The sequence below is a fragment of the Lolium perenne genome, chromosome 7 (genome assembly GCF_019359855.2).
Source record: "Lolium perenne isolate Kyuss_39 chromosome 7, Kyuss_2.0, whole genome shotgun sequence".
NCBI lineage: Eukaryota > Viridiplantae > Streptophyta > Magnoliopsida > Poales > Poaceae > Lolium > Lolium perenne.
In genome coordinates, this window is record NC_067250.2 from 334148305 (window position 1) to 334159439 (window position 11135).

At 41.0% G+C, this 11135-nt stretch overlaps 1 long non-coding RNA gene across 1 annotated transcript; it reads right to left on the reverse strand.

The window, feature by feature from the left end:
- Nucleotides 1–6464: 6464 nt before the first annotated feature.
- LOC139834201 (uncharacterized) lies at nt 6465–7726 on the reverse strand. Its single transcript, XR_011749707.1, has 2 exons — nt 7132–7726; nt 6465–7033 (listed from the first exon to the last, which is right to left on the reverse strand). It is a non-coding gene; the product is annotated as an uncharacterized lncRNA (long non-coding RNA).
- Nucleotides 7727–11135: the final 3409 nt, after the last annotated feature.

Here is an 11135-nt window from a genome sequence, read left to right on the forward strand (position 1 = left end):
AAGTATAAAAGACTACAAATTAGATTTTGTTGGTATACAAGAAACAATGAGACAGGATTATCCAACTATCCTTAAGGAAATAAGTGGAGGATATGAGTTTCACTGGGATGGTATACCTGCAAGAGGGAGATCTGGTGGGATTCTGTTGGGAGTAAATAAAGAGACGTATGATCTTGTGGAAAAACCAATGGGTACTTATTATGTAAGATTCCTTGTTGCTAGTAAAAAAGATAATTTCACCTGGAATTTGGTGGTGGTGTATGGAGATGCACAATAAGATGGCAAAGCCAACTTCTTAATAGAATTGGTGAATGTCATAAAGAGCTCAACATACCCCATACTGATAACAGGGGATTTTAATATGACTAGGAAAGGGAGTGATAAAAATAAACCATGGGGATACAACAAATGGAGCCCTTTGTTCAATGATATAATTGAGCAAGGGGGACTGATGGAAACATCCCTTACTGGAAGGAAATTCACTTGGTGTAATAATCATGAAAATCCAACTTATGAATTGCTAGATAGGGTTTTGGTGTCTCCATCATGGGAAGAGAAATTCCCACTGGTGTGTGTGCATCAACTATGCCTAGTGAACTCTCTGATCATACTCATATTGTAATCAAAACAGGGGACAAACCAAGAACTCATGCAATTTTCAGATTTGAAAACTACTGGTTCTTGAGACCTGACCTGAAGAGAGTGGTGAGTGGGGTATCGAACAAAGCATATTCTAGGAATATGAACATTGATAAATGGCAAATAAGATTTGAATGTCTGAGGAAAACTTTGAAAGGATGGAATTTAAATATAGAAGGGGAATATATGAAGGAAATAGGAGACCTTGCTACTCAGTTGGATGAAATTGACAACAAGGGAGCTATATGGCCTAACACATGAAGAAATAGCTGAAAATCAATTCAAGCTCAATTGATGATAATTATCAAAGAAGAGGAAATTAAATGGATTGAGAGGATAAATGAAAAAAGAATTGCTTGAGGGAGATAATAACACCAGATATTATCACTCAAAAGCAAGTGGGAGAAGGAGGAAAAGCTTGATTATTAGTTTGAATCAGGATGAGGGGATAATAGAAGGTCAAGAAAATCTCAAGAGATATATTACTGACTTCTATAAAAAAAACTCTGTGGTAATCTAGATTTAACTAATATTCATTTTAACAATTTTGGGATAGATAGACTTACATCAGATGTGACTCTGAAATGCTGAGGAAATATTTTACCATGGATGAGCTAAAAGATGTTGTGTTTGAAATGGCAGCAAACAAAGCAGTTGGCCCAGATGGGTTTAATGCAGATTTTTTGTAGGGATTCGTAGGATATAAAACCAAAAAATCATACCACAAGAACGAATAAAAAGCCAAGATGAAGATCAACATACCCTCGAAGATCGCAAAGCGTTAATGAGATAAATCGTGTGGATGATGTACTTGATCACTTGCCGCTCTCAGGAGCGAGTAGAAGATCTTGACGGTGCCGCAATCCGGCAGCACCTCCACACTCGATCACACATACGGTGTTGATGAAGGCGTCCGTCTCCCCGTTCCAGCGGGCATCAGAAGTAGTAAATCCTACTCGGAATCCTGCCAGCATGACGGTGTGGTGACGGTGGTGGTGGATATCTCCTGCAGGGCTTCGCCGTTGTCGTGCAGGATGGAGGAGGGTGATACGTCCAAAACGTATCTACTTTCCCGAACACTTTTGCTATTATTTTGCCTCTAATTTGTGTATTTTGGATACAACTAACACGGACTAACGTTGTTTTCAGCAGAATTGCCCTGGTGTCTTATTTTTGTGCAGAAACTCAACTTTCAGGAAAATCCCCGGAAATAATTGCAATGGGCCTATTTTCACAGAAGATTGACAGAGCCAGAAGACGAGACGGAGGGGGGCCACGAGGCGCCCACCCCACAAGGCGGCGTGGTGGGCCCCTGGGCCGCGCCTCCCTATGGTGGCGTCGCCTCGGCCACCCACTGACGCTCCCCTCTGGACTACTTAAGGCTTTTGACCTAAAAACGCACGGGGAGTTCGACGAAATTGCGAGAAGACATCCAGAACTCCGCCGCCATCGCGAAACTCCGTCTCGGGACCAGAAACTCCGTTCTGGCACCCTGCCGGCACGGGGAATTGGAGGAGATCACCGCCATCATCACCACTGACGCCTCTCCATCAACCATCCATGCTTCCCCCATCCATGTGTGAGTAATTCCCCCGCTGTAGGATGAAGGGGATGGTAGGGATTGGATGAGATTGTTCATGTAATAGCATAAGATTGTTAGAGCATAGTGCCTAGTATCCGTAGATGGTACTTTTATGATATTGTTGCAACTTGTTATGCTTAATGCTTGTCAATAGGGCCCGAGTGCCATGATTTCAGATCTGAACATGTTATTGATTCATGAAGATATTCATTGTTTTATGATCTTACCTGCAAGTTGTATACACATATTGCTGTCCGGAACCCGAGGCCCCAAAGTAACAGAAATTGGGACAACCGGAGGGGAAGGCTGTGATATGAGGATCACATGTGTTCATGGAGTGTTAATTCTTTGCTCCGGTGCTCTATTAAAAGGAGTACCTTAATTACCAGTAGATTCCCTAGAGGCCCGGCTGCCACCGGCTGGTAGGACAATAGATGTTGTGCAAGTTTCTCATTGCGAGCACGTACGACTATATACGGAACACATGCCTATGGTTATTTAGTACTTGGATACTGTTTTATTACTATCTGCAAATGCTCTACCTTGATTGTTAAGAGTTCTCTTATCCATGCAGCGCCCGTTCATCCATCCCTGTGCCTATAGTATTTTAATCCTGCTGTTTACTATAACTAGCATGGTGGCCCTCGCAATGCGAGGGCATCATCTTCGTTGGTTTAAAAAGTCTAAAAAATCATTTGTGCATATATTTTTCCCCGGATGCTTACCCGTTTTATTTGTTTAGATATTGGCATGACTTTGTCATTGAAGTTAGTATTCCATATGAGGATATTTTTGTGCTTCGCATACCTATTACTGCTAATCGACAACACATGTATTTATCTAAATACATGCAGTTATATTTTTAGTGTATCATTTGTGACAACATCTTCCATAATCAGTGTGCAAAGCCCCGCTCTATGTATAACTAAATTGGTGTTAAACTTTTTCTTTAAAAAATTGTAGAATTTATGAGCCCATGGAGGGATATTGTAGGACTATGAGCCAATGGAGGGATATACAATTTCAGGTCAACACAACGATGTTAGTATTTTCTTTAGTTAGTCAACGATGTTAGCCTTTTTAACGCTAGCCAGGGGTTAAAATAATGAGAAAAAAACTCAACGTGTATGCGTCCGGATTCAAATTCTGTATATCACCCTGTAGGGTCTTAGTAAGATTTGGCTTGCTTTTTTAGTACATAGCTCACCCAGGGCTGGTCCTGAGATTTCGAAGGTCCGGGGTGGAACTAAAATTTTGGGCCCCTCTTACTATAATTTTTCCCACATGTATGAGATGATAAAAAATAAATATTTTAAGTATACCCAATTGCAATATTTATATAAGAATAACTATGTTTACATGATACCTTAAAATTTTCTGCGCCAATTCCTAGAAGCGAAGTCAATGACGATGGAATCAATATCAATCTCGTCCACTAACTTCTTCTCGATGCATAGAGTTGCCAAAACATTTAACCTCTCCTGAGACATTACAGATCTCAAATAGTTCTTCAATAATTTCAACTTTGAAAAGCTTCTTTTAGTTGATGCAACAGTCACACAGGCATAGTAAATAAGAGCCAATAAGTGATAGAAATATTAGGATAACAATCCGCTTATCTGACAAACTCAAAAATCTCCATAGCAGATATTGGTGTATCTGGCAAAGTGAACTTCGTAACACTTAACTCAGAAATAAGTGCATTCAACTCAACATCACATGTATCAGGTTTACCAGATTTACCCGGCTGAGTAAAAGTTTTTGCAAATCTTACAGTTGAGGACCATCCAATGCCTTCAAGGATTTGGAACTCATTAAAAACCCAAATATACTTTTGAATGACTGAAGTTCTTAAAATATGCGCTTTAGAGATGTGGTCGCCATATCGACCATAATCAAGAAAATAGTTAACGTTCAAATCCTCCTCAGCTTGAAAGATTGCTTCCTCGCATTCAGTTTCATCAAATTGTTTTTTTCTCGAAGCATGATGGTTTACATGGAATGGTTGCTCTATACCCAGCTTCAAAGCAACATCAAATCCTTTATTTCTATATGTCTCAAAGTGAGTGCGCATACTTTCTACTTGCTGAATCGTAGAATCAGTGCACATGGATGCTGATTGCAACGATCGGGAGAGCAAGAAATCACCTGGGCGAGGCGATAGAGCAACGTTTCTGTTCCGTATGGTATCAAGGCGACCTTTGGTATCATCGTATGACTTGTACATTCGTACCGTGCGGTGAGTGGGATTCCTAGCCGGCCGGCCGGATCGAAAACTAAAAGGAAAATAAAAAGCCCAAAAATATAGATCCAAGCCCATCTAAAAATATAAATTGTTTTTTTCCTGCAATGGATAGTAAAGCTAAATAAAAAAATTGGGCCCCTAATTTTTCTGGGCCCGGGGCGGCCGCCCCGCTAGACCCTCCCCAGGGCCGGCCCTGAGCTCACCAGCCTATTAAAAAATTTCTCCATTTTTTTCTTTCGTAGAACTGATATGAACAGGTCCTAGGATAATCGTTCTTTTAGTTCGTTGAACCAATGAACCCAGCCTGATCAAATCTCTTCCGGTTTTTGAACGGACAAATATACCTAGCGGTGAAGTTAAATCTATCAACTATCTTTGCTTTCCATGTATTTAAATATATCAATTAGCTTTGCTTTCTGTATATGATCAAATCAGCCCTGGGAGCTTCCTTATGTACTGGGCATGTACTCTTCCATCATACAAACCAATTGAGTTTTCAAAGATTTATTTATCAGGTTGATTGATTGAGTTTTACCATATGTAGTATTGAATTGTGTCCTAGCCATTTGGGTTAGTTTTACATCCTATCTCGTAGATTTTGTAGCTAGAGTTCTACAGGTATACAACTTGACACGGTAAACAACCTATATTATTGTACGGAACACCTATTATCTTTGAATCTCATACCGTTAAAATTAAAATCATCGGTTTATATATTTTTAACATATGTGTACTAGCATGGTGCCTCGAAAAACACCTTTATTTTGCTTTTAGTATATAATAATTAATATTCTTCATACTCTATATTTGAAAAACTTTACAATTTTTTTAACTAAACCCTAAATGCAGTTTAAATAAAAGACAAAGACTGATAAATCGTTTGCACCGTAGATTTCAATAACTGATTAAATGAAAGTCATAAGTCCGGAAAAAGAATTAGACATGCTACCTAGCGCGTTCAGCAAAAAAAAGTACATGTCCGATTGCTAACACGTTGTGGCAAGGTCTTTCTTTTCTTCTTTTCTTTGAAGATATCACGTTTTCAATCACCAAAGTTTAGTTGCGTACACGGCTGAATTTTTTATTTCAAACTTTCCATATCTTAGTTGCTTATACAGCTGGGTCTTTCTCTAGTTTGTTGTATGTACCAACCAAACAGACACATCTATTTACGGCACATGTCGCTCAATTATATGAGTGCAGATCTGAGAGACCTGACATTTTCAACATAAACTGTGTCAAATATGTTATGTTACTATTAATTCTTTATTATATCCTAGCCATACATTTTATATCTAACTATCAATATTAATATAAATGATGTGGATCTGGTGGCTCTATTAATCCACCTTATTTTGCTTTTAGTATATAACTAGGAAAAATATCCGTGCGTTGCATCGGGAGAGGGAAAAGATCGGGTCATTAAAAGTTAAGTATTTTCACAGGCATATTTCATATAGAAGTACAAAATAAGAGGCTAAATAATAGAATTCTAAGAAGCACTCCATCGGTCCAACCTCCAATGCATAAATTTTGAAGATCGTCATCTTACATGTTTGCACACAAAATAATTAACGAATTCTAGCTGCCGTCCAGTGAACATAGCTGACATTATAGATCAAATAGAAGAAATGGTCTGAGCATACAACATTCATCCATCATAACGCTATAGAGTTCAGTCCAGTACAGAGTGGACATCCATATTTTCGTTTCGCTGAGCAAGCTCTGTGGGTATGTCATTTCTCTCATTATTGGCTCCTAAGTTTCCAGCACAAACACCAACGGAATCATACTTACTATGCATAACGAATCAGTATGCATGTACTCGTTGGTATACATGGCACACCTCGAGCTAATAATAAAGGTAAACATTCTTCAGGATACCTGCTTAATTTCTTTTAGGATGATGCTACAACTTCCTTCTTATTGAATACTTACCACAGATGGAAGAAAAATAAAACAGAGAGTAGTATACAGCTAGTTTTTTCATATGAAGAACATATCGAATTAGATGCTTTATTTCTTCCCACTTACATGAGCAGAATAATTATGTTCTACCCATGTTTGAAAGTTATTAATTTGTGTTTCCTACATCACCGAAACATGAACCAGATTATTCATTGGTATAACTCCCAATCCAACACACTTCAGATAGTAGATAAGCCATCTCAGATGGACTTGCATGTAAGCTAAAACACATATGTACCATCAGGACCTTCAGATAGATTTACATATGTATGTAAGGTAAAACACATATGCACCACCAACACCTTCTGATAGATTTACATATGCACGTAAGTAATTTAATTTCTGTGATACTGTAGTGAATTAGAAAGTTATTCTGTAGCCAATGCTGCCAATGCTGAAGCAGCATGAATTCCATCAACTGGCTGCATCAGCTCATCATTTGATAAATTCAACGAAGTTGATGCTCTGTATTGGCTTGGCCTAGATAGATAGCATGATTGTAGTGCGGGTAAGGGCAGCAAACATTGCAGGCGACCATCCGGGGCGGAATTTTTCTTAATCAGAGACACAATCATACGGCAATTCACTTGGTTGGAATCCTGCATTAGATGCAAACGAAAGTACATGAGGCATTGAAACAGTTTCAGGATTCACCCAACTCAAGATTTTCAACCCGAGGGACGGAGTGCAGACTTACCATCGGCGTCACCAACTCGGGTCAACGTACAAATCGATTGAAGTCCCCATCTTCTCCCCAACACCTCAACCGTGGAACTGGGATCCAAATCCCCACCAGGCTGACCCATTTCCCTCAAAGACGCAATTCTGGCCGTATGGGATTGACTGGCCTTGCCTCGCAGAAGATGAACCTCGATATATCCTCATTCTTCTCCATGGCCAGTTTAAGAAGCACTCTCCAAAGGCCATCGGGGATGAGAATGGCCTCGACGACCGAGGTCACCGGGACCGACAACGCAAATCTGGTCCAAGAGCATGACTGGTCGGCCTTGATGGCCAGCGTCGCCACGTATTCCGTCCGCGTGGCCATCTCTGAGGTGGGAGGCGGCATAGTCGAGGCAGCGCCTGAGGTCGGGACTCCAAGATGAATTCCCATCTCGCCGGGTAACAGGGTTCCTCCTGGCTTCTCCCGGCCTCCCGATGGACGGCGCCACTCACCTTGGGTGCGGGGTTCGTCCCCTCCCGATGGTCATGCGTGCGGAGAGCTACAGCCCATGAGCGGATTTCTTCCGGCGGCGGCGCGCAGGGAGATGGATTGAGCTGCAATACGGGACCATCAGTCTACGCGATAGAGGAGGATTGGCGACAGACGAAACGTTATCACTTGACCGGTGGCAACATCTGTAATATCTACTAAACATTAGGGGCAAATTTAAAACGGACGAAAAATTAGGGGAGAAACCTTACTTCCTTTATTAGTAGGTATAGATAATAGATCACTACTGCTGTCTTTATTACATCGCTGCTTATATTTCACTATAGCTATCGCTATAAAACTGCTGCATCGGTAAACTTTTGCGAGCAAGTTTGTTTCCAGGTGCAGCTGAATTGACAACTCCGCTGTTAAGGCTTACAAATATTCTTTGGCTCCCCTTGTGTCGAATCAATAAATTGGGTTTTACTTCCCTCGAATACTGTTGCGATCCCCTATACTTGTGGATCATCAAGACTATTTTCTGGCGCCGTTACCGGGGAGCATAGCTTTATTTGCAAGTTCACTTGGATTGATATTGTTCGCTGCAAATCCTTCATCATAGGTAAACCTCGCGATGCTAAAGCCGTCATATTACCATCCATACAAGAAAAGGTACAACTCTGAGTACCTCTGCTGCTCTTGATTCACCATCTGTGATAAGTCAACTTGTTTCACCACCACAAGTTTCACATGCTGGTACTTCTGCTGAATCTGAAAATTCCTCTTATAATTTTGATGATGCTTCTGCTGTGCTTGATGATAATGGTTCATTAGGTTCTTTTCTAGATGCTACAATTGCTAGGTCTAGACAAATTGAAAATACTGAAATTCGTAATGAAAATACGGTTACACCTGTTAATTCACCTGAGTCTGTTGAATACTCTAGTGATGATCTTGATGAAGATTATGTGGAACTTGATGATGATTTTATTGATAAATGTAATGCTACTACTAGTGTAAGTAACATTAAAAAGCTTCTTGCACAACATGTTGTTAGATATAAACTGTCTCTTGATCCTAAATTTGCCACATCTCCTATAAACATTAAGGATAAGGATTATGATTTTTCTCTTGATTTATCTCATATATCTATTGTTGAGAAAACACCTTTTTGTGGTACCGAAAAAGAAAGTGCTATAGAACACATGAATGAGCTTTCTACTTTGAGTAGCTTGTTTTGTGATGATATTAAGAAGCGTACTTATTTTGTTGCTAAATTTTTTCCTTTCTCATTAAAGGATGATGCTAAAACTTGGTATAATAGTTTGCCTCCTGATTCTATTGATAGTCCAAGTGGTTTGCTTGATGTTTTCTTTCGAAAACATTTTCCTGCTAGTGCTCAACATATTGCTTTGTAGAAAATTTATAGTTTTGATGAGGAAGATGGAGAGAAATTGCCTGAAGCTTGGGCAAGGTTTTGCTCTCTTATCAGAGCTCGGCCTGGACATGATTTGGAAAAGCATAACTTAGTTGATATATTTTATAGTGGACTAACCTTTGAGTCTAGGGCATGTTGGAGATATGCCCAAGAGGCAATAATAAAATGGTTATTATATATCTTTGAGTTTATGATAATATTTACATACCATGCTATAATTGTATTAACCGAAACATTGATACATGTGTGTTATGTGAACAACAAGGAGTCCCTAGTAAGCCTCTTGTATAACTAGCTTGTTGATTAATAGATGATCATCGTTTCATGATCATGAACATTGGATGTTATTAATAACAAGGTTATGTCATTATGTGAATGATATAATAGACACACCCAAATTAAGCGTAGCATAAGATCACGTCATTAAGTTATTTGCTATAAGCTTTCGATACATAGTTACCTAGTCCTTTCGACCATGAGATCATGTAATTCACTTATACCGGAAAGGTACTTTGATTACATCAAACGCCACTGCGTAAATGAGTGGTTATAAAGGTGGGATTAGGTATTCGGAAAGTATGAGTTGAGGCATATGGATCAACAGTGGGATTTGTCCATCCCGATGACGGATAGATATACTCTGGGCCCTCTCGGTGGAATGTCGTCTAATTAGCTTGCAAGCATATGAATGGTTCATAAGAGACCACATACCACGGTACGAGTAAAGAGTACTTGTCAGGAGACGAGGTTGAACGAGGTATAGAGATACCGATGATCAAACCTCGGACAAGTAAAATATCGCGTGACAAAGGGAATCGGTATCGTATGTAAATGGTTCAATCGATCACTAAGTCATCCTTGAATATGTGGGAGCCATTATGGATCTCCAGATCCCGCTATTGGTTATTGGTCGGAGAGAAGTCTCAACCATGTCTGCATAGTTCGCGAACCATAGGGTGACACACTTAAGGTTTGATGTCGTTTAAAGTAGATATGGAATATGGAATGGAGTTAGAAGTTTTGTTCGGAGTCTCGGATGGGATCCAGGACATCACGAGGAGTTCTGGAATGGTACGGAGAATAAGATTCATATATAGGAAGTCATATTCCAAGTTTGGAAATGATCCGGTGCATTTATGGCAGGTTCTAGAAGGTTCTAGAAAAGTCCGGAAGAAATCACCATGGAAAGTGGAGTCCCGGAGGGACTCCACCTTGGATGGCCAGCCAAACCCTACGGGGTGGAGTCCCAGGTGGACTACACCATAGGTGGCCGGCCACCCCACCTAAGGGAAAGGTGGGAGTCCCACCTTGGGTAGGACTCCCCCCTTGAGTAGGTTTCCCACCTATGGGAGGTTTTGTTGTTGGGGTCTTATTCAAAGACTTGGACTACAACTCTTGGGGATTTCCACCTATATAATGAGGAGAGGGAGGGGGGCAGCCACTCTTGGCCGCACCACCTAGGGCTGCCCATGGCCGACGCCCTAGCCACCCCCTCTCCCCAAACCCTAGCCTCTCCTCCTCCACATAATACTTCCACATCGCATAGGCGAAGCCCTGCCGGAGTTCTCCACCACCACCGCCACCACGCCGTCGTGCTGCCGGGATTCCGAGGAGGATCTACTACTTCCGCTGCCCGCTGGAACGGGGAGAAGGACGTCTTCATCAACACCGTACGTGTGACCGAGTACGGAGGTGCTGCCCGATTGTGGCACCGTCAAGATCTTCTACGCGCTTTTGAAAGCAGCAAGTGATCGTCTACCGCAGCAACGAGAGCCTCCTCTTGTAGGCTTTGGAAATCTTCAAGGGTTAGTCTCATTCATCCACTCGTTGCTCCCATCTTCTAGATTGCATCTTGGCTTGGATTGCGTTCTCGCGGTAGGAAATTTTTTGTTTTCTATGCTACGAATCCCATCAGTGGTATCAGAGCCGAGTCTATGCATAGATTGGTTGCATGAGTAGAACACAATTATATTGTGGGCGTTGATGCTTTGTTGTCTTTAGTTCGAGTACTTTGCATCTTTGTGGCATGGCGGGATGAAGCGGCTCGGGCTAACTTTACATGGTTGCGTTCATGAGACTTGCTCCACGTTCAACATGCAACTTGTATTGC